Source organism: Panthera pardus, unplaced genomic scaffold, assembly GCF_024362965.1.
Source record: "Panthera pardus isolate Hobbes unplaced genomic scaffold, ASM2436296v1 HiC_scaffold_10, whole genome shotgun sequence".
In the NCBI taxonomy this organism is placed as follows: Eukaryota; Metazoa; Chordata; class Mammalia; order Carnivora; family Felidae; genus Panthera; species Panthera pardus.
The window spans coordinates 61136409-61155448 of NW_026526655.1; the positions used below are offsets into that span (position 1 = coordinate 61136409).

General features: G+C 39.4%; 1 long non-coding RNA gene across 2 annotated transcripts in view; it reads right to left on the reverse strand.

The window, feature by feature from the left end:
• Window positions 1-7544: 7544 nt before the first annotated feature.
• LOC109272916 (uncharacterized) overlaps window positions 7545-19040 on the reverse strand; it is an 85780-nt gene continuing 74284 nt past the window's right edge. For both annotated transcript variants that reach the window (XR_008424099.1, XR_008424098.1), the window contains exon 6: window positions 7545-11432. This is a non-coding gene — a long non-coding RNA (uncharacterized LOC109272916). The remainder of the gene's footprint in view (window positions 11433-19040) is intronic.

Sequence of the window (19040 nt, forward strand, 5' to 3'; positions counted from 1 at the left end):
CCAGCTGTAAGGGAAACCTGCGTGCGCCGAGCAAGGCATTCTGGGAGTTATGGTCAATGATAGTCGCAAAGTATGCTGGGACGTGTAGTGTTTTCCGAGGCTTACGGTTTCCCAAGTCGAGGCCTTCTATCTTCAGTATCCCAAAGAGAAGCTGCCAGCACTGGCCTTAAACCAGTATTCTGGTCCATTGGTCAGCGCTCACAGTGTTGTATAAGTTATATATTAAGATCTTTGACTCAACACTGGCCGGATTTTAAGAAGGGCTATTTTCCGGCTGTGAACCTATGTATTACACTGCACATGAACAACATTTTTTTAGGCTATCTACACCAGTTTTAGTGAGAAAACCCCTTATTGAGGTGTCATGTGGCATCTTAGGCAATATCTAAAATATAAAACTAAAGTTTTACATTCTTTCAGAAATGTGACAATTTGTCTTTAAAAAATTTGTAAGTCTTTATTCAGTTTTTACTCAGCATCCTTGGACAGTTGTAAACTTGCTTAGCTGGAGTGTTACAGTTATGAAAATTAGCAATAAGAACTTCTAATTCCTGTATTTTCTCCTAAATTTCATCATGTACACATGGAATATTTATTTGAGCCCAGAAATAAAATGATTACTGTTGGAATAAATAGCTAGCTAAATAAATAAATAAATAAATAAATAAATAAATAAATAAATATTTATCAGCATTGCAAATAATTCTTCAGTTCTTTGTTGTAGTGTGGTAGGTAGCATTTTTATTTTCTCTTAAAGAATTTTTGAAAACATAACACTATTGAAATCAATCATGTTATCTATTAAAACCGGACAAGAATGGTTTCCACAGTTTTTGATTTTTTAATATACAAAAAAAGGGAAAGTTATTGGAATATGAATTTTCCGGAAATGTATGGGTCTATACACATTAAAAATTTTTGTGTTTAAATAATTTAAAAGACTATCTAGAAACAAAGCTAACACCAAAGAAATGTCTTTCTTCAATTCTAGAGGGACATTGCTCAAATCTAGGATTCATTTTTAGGATTCAAATTCTAAGTCCTTGGGACTGTGCCTAGTCTTTTCCTTATCTTACTTTGCCTATATGCAAGATAAATATCTCAGAAATAAATTTGAGAAAGAAAATTCTTTGAATTTCAAGATATCTTCCCATAACTTAAAATTTCAAACTGTATCTTTTCATTTTCTTCCTTCTTTCCTAGTATTTAGTTTTTGTTTAATTTGGAAATTTGCTATTGATTGCCTACCATGTGCCTGGAATGGTGCTGGGTGCTGTATGTAATAGCTAAAATGCATATCTCCATCAGGACACCAGGTCAACTAAATATTATGATGGGATTCTGTAGGGAAGTGATGGAAACACTCTGGGAAAGAAAATTTTCAGGAGAAAATGATTCCAGAGCTAAATCTTTGATTCTGGAAGGTTGAATAGAAGCTAACCAAGCAAAGAAGATGCAGAAAGTTGCCTTAGGAAGAGGAAGGAATGTGGCCAACGTACAGAGGTAGGAGAGCATGGACTACTGAAGAATCTGGAAATAATTCAGAATAGCTGTAGGCTAGGATAAGAGCTAGGGAATGAAGCTACAAGCAGGGGCACAGTCACATATCCCAGTTTAGATTTAGTCCTGAAGATGATGTGAATCCACTGACAGATTTTAAGTAGGAGGATGGTGTAAGGTTAGCATATTAGACATTTGACCTTTCAAAGTGGTGTGAAGAAAGCCTGATGTGGTGGTATTTTTGGCCCTCAGACTCACTTCTTTCCCTTCTTTGCCCATGTCTGTGCCTCTGGGGCAGTGACCCCAGCCTCTTTGAAAACTTCATTATGGTTGAGTTTGACTAATGAGAGGCTTAAGCAAGGTTATCAGAAGGCAGATGGAAGGTGAAATTTGGCATCTCTTCCCCACTTCCCTCCTTTTATGTTATATCTCCAATAGTAGCTTAATTCCTTCATGGCTACAGCTCTTTCCAGGTGGCCCCTCCTCCATGGCTCTTTCACTGGGCTCTGGAAACTTTATTTTCTCCTTTTGTCTCTTTAGCATCTCCTCTGTAGCTAGTTTCCAAGTGCCTCATCAACTCTTACTTGCTCCCTTACCTCTGTCAGTCTTTCTGTAACTTATTTCATCAGAGTATCTTCATTTGAACTCTTTGGGTGAACTCTGTTTCCTGCTGAGACCTTAACTGATACAGCTTGGTTGGAGAGATGGGAGATGGAGAGAAGAGGCAGGATAGAGACAAGAAGCAGAGAATATAGTTTGAAGGCTTTTGGGTGGAGCCAGAAACTATATGTGTATGAGCCAATGCATTGGGAATGGAATTAAGTGGGAATTAAGAATTAATTCTTAATTCAGGAGAATTAAGAAAAATAGACTGGAGAAATGTTAAGAGTGTATAAGACATTTATAGCAATAAAGCAGGCTAGGTAACCACCTGAACTCCCCCCTGAAAATAACTGAAAATGCAGGATAAAACACCTTTTCTTTCTTGCCAAGAAAGTAAAGAATACTTCAGACAAAAGGGGGGAACTTAGATGGCATTTGCCTAACTTGATGAATTTTCATAGCTTGTAGGCAAGAGATCACAAGAGACAAAGCCCAAAGCCTATTCTAGACTGCGATTTCAAAAGGAAACCTCTCAATACATCCTTGATATAGGAAATCTACCCCAGGGGTGCCTGGGTGGCTCAGTCGGTTAAGCGTCCAACTATTGGTTTCAGCTCTGGTCAGGTTCTCATGGTTTGTGAGTTTGAGCCCCACACTGGGCTCTGAGCAGACAGTGCAGAGCCTGCTTGACATTCTCTCTCTCTGCCCCTCCCCCACTCTGTCTGTCTCTCAAAACTAAATAAACTTAAAAACATTTCTTTAATTAAAAAAAATCCACCCCAACTCTTGGAAAATTGTCCAGCAACTCTGGCACTCACTGGGATGGGAATGAGGAGGCAAATTTCTGAGAATGTGCAATCACAGGTGGGCCTTCACATGGCTTTTCAGCCTGAAATGTCAGTATCTGGATGGTTCATAAAAACATGGACCGAAAATTTGGTTTCAAGTTTTCCAGACTTGTCATGTACTCAGATGCCTGGGAGAAGCAAATGTGAATCTTTTTGGAGGAACTCCTTTTATTCCAAGCTTTGAAGAATTCCATCCTTGAGAATTCTATGCTTTGAAGAATTCCACATAAATTTCAAGAAATAGGAGCTCAAAAATCATACAAAACACACAAAGAAGGCACCAAAAGCAAGAGCCAACCAACCAAAATAACAGGTAGCAGAATAAGACCCAGAAAGACTTCAGATATTAGAATATCAGACACAGAATATAAAATAAATATGGTTCACTATTGTAAAACATAAAAGAAGTAGCTAAAAATATGACGAAAACAGTAGATTTTAAAAATGAAGCAACTAGGTCTTCTTAAAATTAACAATATACTAACTGAAATTAAAAAAGAAAAAACCCTCAAGAGATGAGTTGAACATAGCTAAAGAGAGCAGTACTACCCTTAGACCAGTCTTGGGCCTTGTACTTTGGAGTCTGCTCTGGCCTTCATCCAGCTACAAGGAATCTGCATGGCTAAGGATATGGCCAGTCATGAAATCTATATGCCCCCTTATAGATCATACTCCTGGCAGCAGAGACTCTGCAATTACCATCCCAAATAGTCCCAAAGCAGCTTCTGGTTCCTTATATACACCTCTTCCCTGGGTCTCTCCTCCTGAGAGTAGCCTGTACTCTCAGGGGGTGGCCAAGAAATTGCTCTCATGGAATGAGATGGGCTGTAATGGAATGTGGATTTGTAGGTTGGCTGCCTAAATGTGTACATTCAATGTCCATTGTAGTGTGGAATGGAGCTGAGGATAAAAAGGGGTTTGGGTTGGCAGATGGGAGTCAACAATCCCTGTGCCACCATAGTATAGGGCAGAGCTCTAGGTATCCAAGAATTTTAAATTCAAACCTGGCTTTTGTCAAGATAGGAGGAGGGAATATATTTTATTTAATTCTTTGTTAGCTTGATTTCTGACTTTTAAATATGTTTATATAGTATGTGGCCTTTCATTTGTACTCTTTTCCAGGGTCCTAGAAATATTGAGGGTAGATCAAGATGAGAAAATGTTTGTATTAGAAGGTAGTACTAAAGAAATGATCCAGAATGCAGCAGGAAGAGACAAAAAAGATAATATGGAAGAAAGAGTAGAAACGTGGTGGATAGTAGGAGAAGGTCTAACAAACATCTAATGAAGTTCTAGAAGAGAAGGGGAGAGAGAAGAGAACAGAGTCAACTTCTGAAAAGACCATTTTTTTACAACTGGCAAAAACCACGAATCCACAGATTCAAGAATTCCTATTAGTTGCAAATGGGGTAAATGTAGAACTTGACACCACAGAATGAAACTGTAAAAAAAAGAGGGGCACCTGGGTGGCTAGTTGGTTAAGCTTCCAGCTCTTGGTTTTGGCTCAGGTCATGATCTCCCGGTTCATGAGTTAAGCCCCGTGTTGTGCTCCGCGCTGACAGTGCAGAGCCTGGTTGGAATTCTCTCTCTCTGCCTTTCCCCTGCTCTCTCTCTCTCTCAAAATAAATAAATAAACCTAAATAAATAAATAACTTCCTTAAAAAAACCATAAAAAAGAAAGGAAAACAAAACAAAACAAAACAAAAAACCAACCCTGAAAATAACCCAAGTGTCCATCAACTGGTGAATGGATAAAATTGTAACATATCCATACAATGGAAAACTGCTCAACTCAGAGAGGAATGAGCTACTCGTACATGTAACAGCATGAGTGAATCTTGAAAGCACCATTCTAAGTCAAAGAAGCCTCACAGAAATGACTACATACTGTATGATTGTATTTCTATCAAATCCTAGACAAGGCAGAACTATGGCAAAAACCAAATCAGTGGTTGCCCAGGGATGGAATAGAGAACGACTGACTGCCAAGGAGGCATTAGGGAACTTTGTAGAGTGATGGAAGTGTTTTGATTACTGTGGCTTTGTAGCAAGTTTTGCAGTCAGGAAGTGTGTGACCTCCAACTTTGTTCTTTTTCAGGATTACTTTGGCTATTGGAGTACCTTAAAATTCCATATGAATTTTAGGATGAATATTTCTATTTCTGCTAAAAAGGCCATTAGGATTTTGGTGGCTATCTATAGATCTGTTTGGGGAGGATTGCCATCTTACTCTCAAGTCTTCCCATCTATAATCACAGAATATCTTTCCATTTATTTAGCCCTTTAATTTCTTGCAGCAATACATGGCTTTATTTTGTCTTCAGTATACAAGTCTTGCCCTCCTTGATTAAATTTTACCTAAGCATTTAATTTTTTTATGCTATTGTAAATGTAATTGGTTTCTTAATTTCCTTTTGGGATTGTTCATTGTGGGGGCATAAAAATACAGCTGAGATTTGTGTGTTAATCTTGTATCCTGCAACTTTGCTGGATTTATTTGCTCTAAACAGATTCTTTATAGATTCTTTAGGATTTTCTACATATAAGATTATTTCACCTATGAACAGAAATATTTTTACTTCTTCCTTTCCAATTAGGATGACTTTATTTATTTTCCTTGCCTAATTCTCTGGCTAGAACTTCCAGTATTATGTTGAATAAAAGTGGTGAAAAAGAACAGCCTTGCCTTGTTCCTGATCTCAGGAGGAAAACTTTCAGTCTTGAAACTACAACTTTTTTAAAAGGCTAGAATACCACTTCTTAGAAAAGCCAAGATTATTCTGTGGAGTCTGGTTTGTCTAACACCATGGGCTATTATTTGATCCTACTAACCTGGGGAACTACATCAGCTGAAGGCTCCTGTTTTTAGGCAGGGAGCTGAAAGTGGTGTGGGAAATAGCCAGATATTGTTTGGAATTTCCATCCACTTAGTTGGAAGTAAAGGATATCTAAAATCCTTTAGCTAATTTCTGTCTCTTAGTGTCCTGAAATTTCTGTCTCCTTGTGATTAAATAATCACTGGTCAAACAAGGATGCTTACCTGTTTTTCAAATCCTGAATTCTGATGAAGTAAATAAAAGTATAACCAGGGGCGCCTGGGTGGCTCAGTCGGTTAAGCGTCCGACTTCGGCTCAGGTCACGATCTCTCGGTATGTGAGTTCGAGCCCCGCATCGAGCTCTGTGCTGACTGCTCAGAGCCTGGAGCCTGTTTCAGATTCTGTGTCTCCCTCTCTCTGTGACCCTCCCCCGTTCATGCTCTGTCTCTCTCTGTCTCAAAAATAAATAAACGTTAAAAAAAAAAAAGTATAACCATAGAATGTGGTACCATGAAGCCATTAAAATTAGCTTGGTGGTTCTCTATGTGCTGATGACAAATGACCTCCAATATAATTATAATTTATAGTTGAAAATAGTGAAGTTAAGGATAGTTTGCCTAGAATTATCCGACGTGTGCAAAAAGGAAGAAACATAACCATGTATGTACTGTTTTTACAAAGATACACAAGAAATGAGTTATAATGGTTGCTTCTAGAGAAGAGGGTTAGATGTCTTTGGATCTAGAGCAAAACAAAGACTTTCTTCAATGGCCCGTTTGAATTTTTTTTTAAATGTGTCAATGTGTAAACAACAACAACCACAACCAAAACCAAAACCCACACATGTTTTTGTTTTATTTCATTTTTAACACTTAAAAAAAACTTATTATCAACATTGATTAGAAAGACTGTAATGGCTAAGAAAAGTTACTACTCCAGATTACTTAACTCAAACCACTATGTCATTGCTACTTAAGTAGGCAGGGCTGAGGAGGAGCATAGTAAGCATTAGTACTGAAGGGATTTTTTGTTTTAAGGGAATGGTTGGAGGGGCACCTGGGTGGCTCAGTCAGTTGAGCGTCTGGCTTCGGCTCAGGTCATGATCTTGCGGTCTGTGAGTTCGGGCCCTGCGTCGGGCTCTGTGCTGACAGCTCAGAGCCTGAAGCCTGCTTCGGATTCTGTGTCCCCCTCTCTCTCTGCCCCTCCCCCACTCATGCTCTGTCTCTCTCTGTCTCAGAAATAAATAAACATTAAAAAAAATTTAAATAAGGAATGGTTGGAGAGGTTGCACTTTAAAATTTCTCAGAATAGTTTGTAACAGAGGTTAGAAATAGAGGGAAAGTGCATTTATTGAACACATTCATATCCAGAGTTACACTTGAACTCAATATGTCCACTTATAGAACATTTTATAAAAGTAACATTGAACATACTGCAGGGTTTAATTTATATGAAATTTTAAAGTAGGCAAAACTAATGCTATAAGTCAGATTAGTAGCTATTAAGGTATGGGGGTATTGACTGGAAAGGGACATGGGAGGTTTGTGGGGTGCTGGTAATGCTACACATCTTGATTTGGGTGTAGTTTACACAAATTTATATGACCTATAAAATATTGTACAATTGAACATTGTTAAAGTATAATTTTATGGATTTATATAATTTGTAAAAAAAAATTCTACCCTTATAAAGGGTCCTCTTTACTATAATATATATATATATATATATATATATATATATACACACACACACACACACATATGTATGTATATATATTATATTCAATTAAAAAAAGTAAAGAAAAAAGGAGCATATTGAACTGTGCCCCTTAAACCAACGGACATATAAACCATCAGAAAGATACAACACCCAGATCAGAAGAGGAAGGAATTTGCAAGGAATAGAAATGTGTTACACTTACTTAGTGATCCAGGCCTTTCAATATATTGTAGGGCCTTCAGGAAGTCTTTCCCAGGTAGCCAGCCATAGCATTTAAAAATGTTTGTTGACAACATTGTGATATGCATTTTCATCAAAGTTTATGATGAAATTATGTTGCAAAAAAGAAAATTGTAGCTGCATTAGCAATGCATGAAGCTTTCTGGTAATCACACTTTTAGTGTTCTTCTGTAAATGTCACTCGTTTGGTTACAACTTTGCTAAAATGAGATGAACTAAAATTTAAGACATACATTCCTATGACCTTTTTACCAGACGAAGAGCATACAGCATTTCTCAGGACCTTTTCATAAATATTGTGTCTCTCGTTTTTTTTCTACATGTGAATCCTCTAACATTTCACTTTGGTTGTCTAAGTTCCTGAGTTTTCCACCACCCTGCCTCTGTGACCTTGCATTGTTCATCTTTTGCATGTTAACATCTCCTTCCAAGTCATTGTGTTGTTAATATTTTCCAGATACTTCCTTCACCTTCAGGAAATGTATTGGACTTTGTCTTTCAGATATTGGCACAACTACCTATTTTCCTCCAACTTTGGGAACTCTCTTAACTTCCCCATTTCCTCTCATGCCTAAATGAAGTTCTTTAAGAAACTATCTTCACTCAGGGGAGGGTTCATGAGCTGGCCAGCAAATCTCTGCTCATAATTTAATAGCCTTACTTTTCTATTATCCTTATTATTGTTCTAGTCTGTATTTTTCCCTTTGGAGTGTTTGCTGCATTGTTAACTTAATACAGTTTTTTTTTTCATTATTTCCTCTACTTGTCTTGATGCACATATTTTCTCTCTTAGTGTCAAAATAAGGTGATGGTGAATTATGAGTCCCTTCTGAGCTGAGGATACTTTTGTAATCTGGTAACCTTTGGCAGGAAGCACATATCCTAGTGAATGATGGAGCACTTAAGAGTGATTCACCACTGAGCATTACAGAAAATAGGCTGAGGGTTCAAAAATTCAAGGCAAGTTCCTTCTCCTCAGCGTGGTGTATATACTGTGCTCTCACTTTTCTACCCCCTATTATGTGGTTAAGAGAGAGAAGATAATGATGGCTTCTTAAAGTTACCTATAATGCACTCAAAACTCTGTTAGGTGTAATGGTTTTAAAAGGTAGAATGAAAACACAGCTAGAAGATCAACACAAAAGGAATCATTTTCTGATGGAGACAGCAAGGTTTGCGCACCTCCTAGTACACACCTGCAACTCCCATTAACTGTGATGGGAATTATGAGTGCCCCATTAAAGGAGTATATGACCCTCCCCCCGCAAGTGTGGTAGGCAGATACTCTTCTGCCCCCAGAATCTCTTGTATTGATTTAGTTTCTTGTGGTAGAATCAGATCTTGTATTGTTGTTTTAAAGTTTCTCTTAGGTATTCAATATGTTGTCTTTTGAATGGAGGGGTGGAAAACAATCACTGATTGGCAGGCGAAACGTTGTTAAACGAACACAAACCCTGCGTAAAGCTCAAATCAGACCCGGATTGATTAAGTTTCAGGTTAGAAGCCTTGATCTGTAATATTCCTCTTTGAATCACTATTTATTCAACATCTGACCTTACTGACTTTAGGCAAATTTCAGTGTGGTTAAGACTTTCTACGTTAACATGGAAACGAGCTTCTGATTATACAGAACTGTTGATTAACAAAATGTACAGATTTGCATAATGGGAAAAGAACTTTCCAAGATTCAGTGATCTTTCCAGAAATCTTGATCACTGACAGACGCTTAGCTTTTAAAATGTTGTCTGTGTGTATGTATGAATATAATATGTATGTGATATATAAATATACTTACACTTATATACTGAGAGATATTTATACAATGTAACACTATCCCCTGAGCTCTTGAGACATACATCCAACTCTCCACTGGATATCTTCTGGAGATCCTGCAGGCAAGCCTCAAATTCAACATGTCCAAAACTGACCTGTCATTTTTTCCAGCAAACCTGCTCCTTCCGTTTCCAGTCTCACAGAATGAAACTATCATTCCTTCAGTCATCCAAGCACAATCCTGCAAAATCATCCTTTTCGGGTTTCATATCTCCCTCATCTACCACTGTTGATTCCATTTCCTAAATGCTTTCTGGAGGCAACAGAAAGACATCTGTGATGCTAAGTGAGCAGGCTGCAGCAAGCATGACTAGTGAGCATCAGATCCAGGCAGATGGTCTTCATGAGAGAAATGCAGCAGCAGGAAATAAGAATCCAGCCACAGTGATAAAGTCCAACCAAGAGAGCCCTGGGCCCAAAGAACTAACAGAGTAAGGAGAAAATTAGGTAGTGATGAAGGAAGCCAGCAAGGGAGGGATATGTTCCTAGAATTGGGATGGCAGGCAGGGATTTGGTCACACATGGCCTTAAATAAGTAGCTAGAAGACATGGTGAGAAGTTGATTAACATTAAGGGTGGCTCTAGGCAGACAAAGAGGTATGAGTCCCATAGTCCTTATATCCCTGACCCTGGACCTAATTAATCTTAGAGACTGGAATAGAAATGAAGCAATAGGTGGAATTAGATGATCTCAACTGTCAGCTTCTAGGACTTTGGGGCCAGAGAGGTTATTACATCAGTTGTCACTGGGTGCCGGCTATAATGCTCTCACTAGTAGCCCCCTCATCATTTGACCTACTGCCTAAGAAGCTTTTCTCTGAATAATTGCACACTTTCAAAAGAACGGTATTTGTGCCATCCGACAGTAAACTGCAGGGGCCCTATCTCGCTTAGTGCCGTTATGTCCTTAGACCTAAGAACAATGTCTAGCCCATAATGGGTTCTCAAGAAATAGTCACTGGGGGGCGCCGGGGTGGCTCAATCCGTTGAGTGTCCCAGTTCAGCTCAGGTGATGGTCTCACGGTTTGTGAGTTCGAGCCCCGCATCAGGCTCACTGCTATCAGCATGGAGCCCACTTTGGATCCTCTGTCCCCCTCTCTCTCTGCCCTTCCCCTGCTCAACCTCTCTCTGTCTCAAAAATAAGTGAACATTAAAAAAAAAAGAAAAAAGAAATAGTCATTGGCTTTTGGATGAATTACAATGTAATTATAGTGGTACTTATTACTTTGGACCTTACAGATTTACAATTCTGATAGTTCAGATGTCACAAACTAGAATCTCGCTTTTCTCAATGTAACAAAGTAAACGAGGAAAAATAGGAGTGATGCCTGATATATTGTTTTCCGGCAGCTGTGTGGCAAAACATTTGGATTAAAATCAATGAGTGTACTACTTATGAATTACTTTTGACGTTCAGAGAACTCCTAGAAATCATAGAAAAATTACCATTATACTAGGAAATAAATAGGCAAAGAAAAAGATAGTTTGCAATAGAGTAACTACAAATGGCTAATATGTGTAGAAATGTTCAGTTCCTACTAGTGTAGATATGCAAATTTAAACAAGGAAATATAACTTTGTAGCTATCAAGTTAGAAACTATGTAAAACTTCTAGGTCTCAATAAGTAGACAGATGTTCTTACCTGCTTACACTTTGTTGCAGCCTTTAGGAAAATAACTTTTAAAAAAATGTTTGCAGGGCACCTGGTGGTTCAGTTGGTTGAGGGTCCCACTCTTGATTTCAGCTCAGGTCATGATCCCAGGGTTGTGAGACCGAACCTTGTGTTGGGCTCTGGGCTGTGCATGGAGCCTGCTTAGGATTCTCTCTCTCTTCCCTCTACCCCTCTCTCCTGCTGGAGTTTTCTCTCTCTCTCTAAAATTAAAAAAAAAAAAAAAAAAAAGGTTTGCATCATTAAACAGTTTGTTCAATGCCTGAAAGTCAGTTTTACAAAAATAACTTTAAAAAGAGTATTTACATTGTCGTGAGTTTTAAAAATAATTGTGAACAATTAGAAGCAATCTGGATGTCCAACTAGAGAATAACTGAAGTCAATTGTGGTAGAAGCAATATGGTGGAAACATTTACCACTGCTAAAATTATGTTTCTGAAGAATTGATGATGTGAGAAAACCCTTTGTTATAATGTAAGTGAAAAATATAAGAATATAAGTTGATATATAAAGTATGATCTCAAGTACTTGTAAACAATTATGCAGAGAAAAAACTAGAGGGAAATTCACCAATATGTTGACAGTGAATGGCTCTGGGTAGTGAGACAACAGGACCCAGAAGAGGAGTTGGCAAAGAAGAGTTAGATGGTCCAGGAGAGAGAGTTGTTCACATGGGTGTGGATATAAAAACCCCTCAGAAAGATTCAAATATTCTCAGAGAGCATGATATCATCCACATAACAGACATAGGAAATGTGACATGAAAGAATATGGCATCTTTAGCAGTGTTTGAACAGTTAAGGCTGAGAAAGGCTTGCCTTGTGGGAAGAACTTAATGCTGAAGTGTTTTGTCAAACTGTGTTCCACAGAATCCCAGAATCCTGGACAAATATTTTAGAAAGGCCATAAGCCTCTGGTTCAAATTTCTTCAAAGTTTACATTGCTGTTAAGACTGCAATTAATCCCATCAACCCCATTTCAAATGTTTGTGTTTATCAAAAGTGTGCTGTTTTATTAACTTATATAATAAGTAAATGTTAAATATTATAAAGCTGAATGTGTAAAATAAATCCATGTTGATAAAACACTGGTGGTCTTACCTATCTTGCATACTGGGGTTAATAATGGTTTTGTTAGTTAAAAAAAAGAAAAAGATTCTGCTGTTTAAAGATTTTTTAAAATGTTTTTTTATATATGTTGAGAGTGAGAGAGTACGTGAGCAGGAGAGGGGCAGAGGGGGGGGGGGGGGAGAGAGAATCCCAAGCAGGCTCCACACTGTCATCACAAAGCCCGATGCCAGGCTCGATCTCACAAAATGTGAGATCATGAGCTGAGCTGAGATCAAGTGTTGGATGCGTAACTGGCTGAGCCATCCAGGTACCCCAAAGGTTCTGCTGTTTAAAAACAAAAATGAAAACTGCTGCCATCTGGGTCCCAAGGACCTTGGTCTAGAGTCTACCTCTTGGAGCTGCCCACTGTGCAAAACTGGTGGACTCAACAGTCAGAGTCCACCATATAAATGCCAATAAGTTTGGGTTTTATCTTAATTTTTTTTTTTAACGTTTATTTATTTTTGAGACAGAGAGAGAGAGAGCATGAACGGGGGAGGGGCAGAGAGAGAGGGAGACACAGAATCGGAAGCAGGCTCTGGGCTCTGAGCTCTGAGCCATCAGCCCAGAGCCCAACGCGGGGCTCGAACTCATGGACCGTGAGATCATGACCTGAGCTAAAGTTGGATGCTTAACCGACTGAGCCACCCAGGTGCCCCAATTTGGGTTTTATCTTAATGGCAACAGAGAACCACTGATGCATTAAAATTTTTTTTTTATTTATATTGAGAAAGAGAGAGTACGAGTGGGGGGGGGGGCAGAGAGAGAGGAGAGAGAGAATCCCAAGCAGCTCTGCACTGTCAGCATAGAGCCAGATGTGGGGCTTGAACTCACGAACCATGAGATCATGACCTGAGCTGAAACCAAGAGTTGGATGCCCAACTGACTGAGCCACCCAGGCGCCCCTATGCATTTTTAACCAGAACTGTTACATGTTCTAATTTATATTTTAAAACAGAATTTTGGTAGCCGACTCACCTATTTCATAGGGTTTCAGGGTGAAATAAGGAAAAAAAAAGAAATACATGAAAAGTATTAAGAAAAGTGACTATCACATAGTAAGTGTCCAATGATGTTTATGTTTATTATTATTACTGTTACAACTATTATTACTTTTCCAGGGAATACAGGGATAGATGCATGTAGGGAGAATCGTTCTCTACCTATACTTCCAACAGATAATTTGAGATTTAGAAGCCATTGGAACAGTACTTCTTAAACTTTTCTAACTCATTAGCCAGGTGGGTGAAAAATGCAATCTCTCCTTGAAGAAATTCACCTACACACAAAATACTGCACACTTTTTTTAAATGTTTGTTTTTGAGAGAGAGAGACAGAGAGACAGAGACAGAGCATGAGCAGGGGAGGGGCAGAGAGAGGGAGACACAGAATCCAAAGCAGGCTCCAGGATCTGAGCTGTCCGCACAGAGCCTGATGCAAGACTCGAACTCAGGAGCTGTGAGATCATGACCTGAGCCAAAGTCAGACGCTTAACCAATTGAACCACCCCGGTGCCCCTGCACACAATTTTGTAAGCAGGATAAGGATCCTTAAAAGCCCATGTAGTATAAGCTCTAGAGTTCCCGGGGTGGTGGGACAGGGAGGCAGCTGCAGTGACCATAGGCAATGCCTACAGAGCACTATACCAATTGTGGAGATAGAACACATGCACCTTTAAAAGAGATTTTAAAATAGCCACTAGCCTCATGCAGCCAACACTCACCAAGTAACAATGTGTGTCCAGACCTATGTTGAACATTTTGGAAAATGCAAAGATCTGTAAGACAAGCCCTAGAAGTCAAGGTCTCAGATTCTGTGGTGGAGACAGATTAAACCGTGCTCAGACTCCAGAGGCACAGGGCCAGGAGCCAGCTTGCTGGAAGTGGTGACTGAGTGGCTACGCTCATTACTGTAAAGCTAGTGGTGAATTAAAAACATATTTACTGAGATGCTATAGTTGGTAAAAGCACCAGGTAAGCACCATTAAGAGACCTAACAGTGTAACGGTGGGGAAGACATTCCTACAAAGGTATAATGACAGAAGTGGAAAGTCATTAGTCACTGTTGCCACTTCTGGATTTCAGTTATGAAGTTCTGTATAAGAAAACACTTGACATATAATAGCACACAAGATTATATCTGATTTGTTACAGAGAACACGATATGCGTTTTTTAAAAGTTTTTTTTTTTTTTTAATCTCTAGGTTTTCAGGTAAGAGAAGTGGCCAATTCTGAACAGAAATTGCTGAGTGAAAATCCATAACGTGATCACATGCCAGTTAGGTAAATATTACCACCAAATAAAAAAAATAATGGAAATGCAAAATTGTATATGGTATTGTGCTGATTAATTAGACTGTGGCTCTGGCTTATAGTTATCCAATTAATTCCCAGTATAATTTGTGGAAATTCCTTCTTCAATGTAAAGCTACATTTAATCTAAAGGCAGTTAAGCAGATAGAGTCTCTGCCTTCCAAGTATTAACACATTTACTCATTCATTCAACAACTATTTAGTGACAGTGCTCCGGGTGAGGCATGATCCTGGGTACTAGGAAACACTGTGAACGATACAGTCAAGGTCCCTATACTCACGAACCATATAGTCCAAATGAAGAGTGATCAACTGTGCTAAGTGCTGTGAAGGAACAAGCCTGGTGCAGATAATAACCGATGGAAGATCTTTTAAGATCAAGCTATTGATCTTAACTGGTCAAGTTATTACAACAAAGATCTGAATTCTAAAGTGGCCAGTCTGAAAAAGGCAAGCAGGGGAAGAAGGGATGGGATTTTCTGGCCACTTTGTATCCGAATTCCTTTCCTATGTTTGAGGCCTTTCCACTACGTGAGTCCTGATAGGAGGCAGGATTCTCCAAAGCCCATTAACTCATTTTCCTAGCCTTCCTTGCATTGGGGTTTAGGCACATGACCCAGGCTTGGACAAACAGAGTTACCTGCTCAAGGCAGGAGCCAGTGATACCAAGAAGCAGTGCCAAGAATTTGTTTTAGTGGCAATGACTGTGGTAGCAGCATTCAGTTTCTAGAGCAATGACTCCAGGATTCCTTTGTGTAAGAGAGCTTTGCATTCAGGGGCAAAGGCAGCTTCTTCAGACTGGTTCTAGGTCTGATTTTGCTTGAAGTTCCATTTGTCTGGCTTTGTTTTTTTCCTGTTCTCCAAATCTGGGTATTCCACCCTTCCTGGAAATTCTGTGAACCACCCAATATACTCCAATGCATTCCTCTTAAGTTTAAATCAGCCAGAGTCCATTTCTGGGGATTCCACCTAAAAACCCTGATGGATTAGGGGTGGGGAAGTCGAGGGGAGGTGTTGAAGTACATGCAGTGCTGAAGCACAGTGGAAGTACAGGCACATGCAAAAGTCCCAACGTGGGAGGGAGGTGTAAGGGAGCTTGGAGCGTTTGAGGAACTGAGAGTAAATCAACGAGGCTGGTGTTAGAGAGAAAGGCAGCAAGCGGATATGACGGACGCAGCCGGTGAGCCAGGCAAGAGCGAGAGCAAGCAGGCAGGCATGGTGGAAGTCAGAAATGCCCTGGACCTAGACTTTTTTTCAGGAAGATGTGACTGGCTGATGTATCCTAATCAGATGTGTCTCCACTGGTCAGCAGGACTCCAAGGCGAGGCTGAAGGGTTTGGGTGGGATGGCTGCCCCTCTGTTGTGCAAAAACATTCCAAACCATGCTCTACTCAGGCCAAGCCTAGGCTTGGCACTTCCAACCCAATGACCTCTCTCTCTCTCTCTCTCTCTCTCTCTCTCTCTCTCTCTCTCTGACTCTCCTCTGAAGCACCAAGCACCATCTCTAAAGGTATTTATATTATTAGTTTGGTTATATGTTTTTGAGTGCTTGTCATTTCCACCACCAGACAGCTCCCTGGGGGCACAGAGTGGGGGTGGAATGATGACATGTTCTGGACTAAGATCTGGATTTGTTGTTGTTGTTCCTGTCAATTTCAAATTATATGAGCTCAGACAAGTTCCTTCACTTCTCTGAACCACACTTTTCTCATCTGAATAATGAGGATATTAGCACCTCACTGAGGTTTACATGTACTGTAAATGACCACACAGCACCCACAGCATAGTAGGCGCTTTGTAAACCACGCAGTAGGCACTCTGTAAATGTTAGCTCTTTTATTCCTTGGTATTTCAGTGAATTGAATAGAATCTTCTGCAGCTAGGAAAACAAGATAAAATCTTTGCTTTTTATACTTACTTAAGTATTATTACCCATCTAAAATAGATTATACGGGGGGGCCTGGGTGGCTCAGTTGGTTAGGCATCTGACTGTTGATTTTGGCTCAGGTCATGCTCTCATTGTTCATGGGGTGGAGCCCTGCGTCGGGCTCCATGCGGACAACATGGAGCCTGCTTGGGATTCTCTCTCCCTCTGTCTGCTCCTCCTGCTCATGCTGTATCTTTCTCTCAAAAGACATAAACAAACTTAAAAAAGACAAAATAGATGACACTGCTTTCTTAGTTCAGAATTTAATCATGAAACTGAAAATTTCCTTTTTCTGAAAACTTCTCCTAAAGAGTTATTGCCATTCACTCAGTTCACTTTCAACAGTTACTAAAAGAAAAAAGGATCAACATTTTCCCCTTCAATATCCCTAGAGAAATAGTATAGAGTAGAATTAAGACATCGTATCCAAATCCAGAAGGTAGATTTTGTTATTTTGAGAAGCAGAGAAAGATATTATTCAAGTCTTAATTGTCTTAACCAAAATATTCCCTTAGATATTATTCCCTCACCTTGAATCTTTATTTTAAGAACTTGAAATTGTATATGCTCTACTGATTTGACATTCATTGACCAAATATGTAACTCAGCTATTAAGTGGCTAAAAATGTAAAAACATTACAAAACAAAAACCCTAGAGCTTCCCAAGCCCATTGCTTACTGGCTTGCTTAAACAATCTAATCTAATGAATTGAGTTAGAATTCTTTTCTTTCCTCCTTGGCCCCTAATCCTTTAATACATTTACTGACCTCCAGCTTCCTCTGATTTTCTTTTCTTCTATTTCCTTGGATTTTGGTGTAGTTTCTCTTTTCAAGTCTGGGTTGTGTATAGAAAAAAGGTTTGCATTGTAAATGCATGATGTTTCTCTTCAAATGGCATATGCAACCAAGCGGCCAGGAAAGAAGATGCATTTTTCTTTCTCCTCTAACTGCTGTAAACCACAAGAACTTGCAACCAGGGAGAGGCCAGACAAGGAATGTCTTAACTTACATAAGAGAATTGTTTAAATACTTTTTTAATGTTTATTTATTTTTGAGAAAGAGAGAGAGCAAGCACGAGCAGAGGACAGGCAGAGAGAGAGGGAGACACAGAATCTGAAGCAGGCTCCAGGCTTCGAGCTGTCAGCACAGAGCCCAATGCAGGGCTCCAGTTCGGGAGCCATGGGATCATGACCTGAACTGAAGTTGGACTCTTAACCGAATGAGCCACCCAGGCACCCCCATAAGGGAGTTGTTTAATGTCATATTTGAGATCCCATACTCCTCTTTTTAAAACTCCCACATTCTTGGCACTGTAGTAGCACTCCCAACACTGAGAATACCTACACAACCCTGGCAATTGGAGCCTCAAGTGAAAACATTATTGCAACTTCTCACGGAGGGAAAGGAAGAACTTTTTGTTGCTAAGGACGAATGTGACAAATAATCAACAACTGAAGAGTGTTTATAGGATAATCAGGCCCTTGTAGTCATTTCTTGGCATATTTGCCTTAGAATTCTAATCACTAACAACAGTTCAGATTCTCAGAGAAAAGATTATATGTCTGTGAATACCCATAGGCGAGACAACTGGAACTGCTTATTGTAAAGAAAAGCAAAAATATAGCAAGGTATATCCATAGTATGTGAAAGGGATGCATAGGTGAGCTTTTTTTTTCTTGCACTGCTTTTAAAGTAGAATTGTTTTAGGAGGATTTCATCAAGGTGACTTTAAGTCTTGCCTTATCCTCACGTGAAGGGTTAATCTTGTTCAGTAGGGAGGAGTCAATGCTAAGTTCTGCTCTTTGGTGTAAGTTTGTGCCCAAATAAGTAATCAATTTCTAGAGCTCCAAGATAAACTCTAGTTAGTAAGAGAAAATAAAACCGCTGACTCAACAGAATAATTTAGGGAACTAGAACAATTTTTCCATCTTTGAACCTAGGTTTCAAGTGGCATGCGTCAATGGCTGAGAGAGTACGTACCTTCATCAAGAGATTTGAACATATTTGTTCACATACTAAAAACTCAACCAGGTTAACGTACATCATGCGAGATACTCTCAGTCTACAGACTTCCCCCCAGCACTTCTGGAGGCTGGCTAGTTGAGTCAAGATGTATGTCTTTGTGTCTCTGTGTGTTTAATGGTTAAAAGGAATAGATGGAGTTGGGTCATTTACTTTCAACTCAAAAGGCTGAGGTCTATGCTCAGCCATACTTTAAAAAGTGATTGCTATTTTAAAAGTTTATTTTGAGAGAGAGAAAGAGTGGGGGAGGGACAGAGAGCTAGGGAGAGCAGGTTCTGTGCTGTCAACACAGAGCCCAATGTGGGGCTCAGTCTCATAAAATGTGAGATCATGACTTGAGCCAAAATCAAGAGTTGGGTGCTTAATCAACTGAGCCACCCCAGGTGCCCCATCCATGATTGCTATTCTAAATGGAACATTCTGCAAAACAATTAAAAAGAG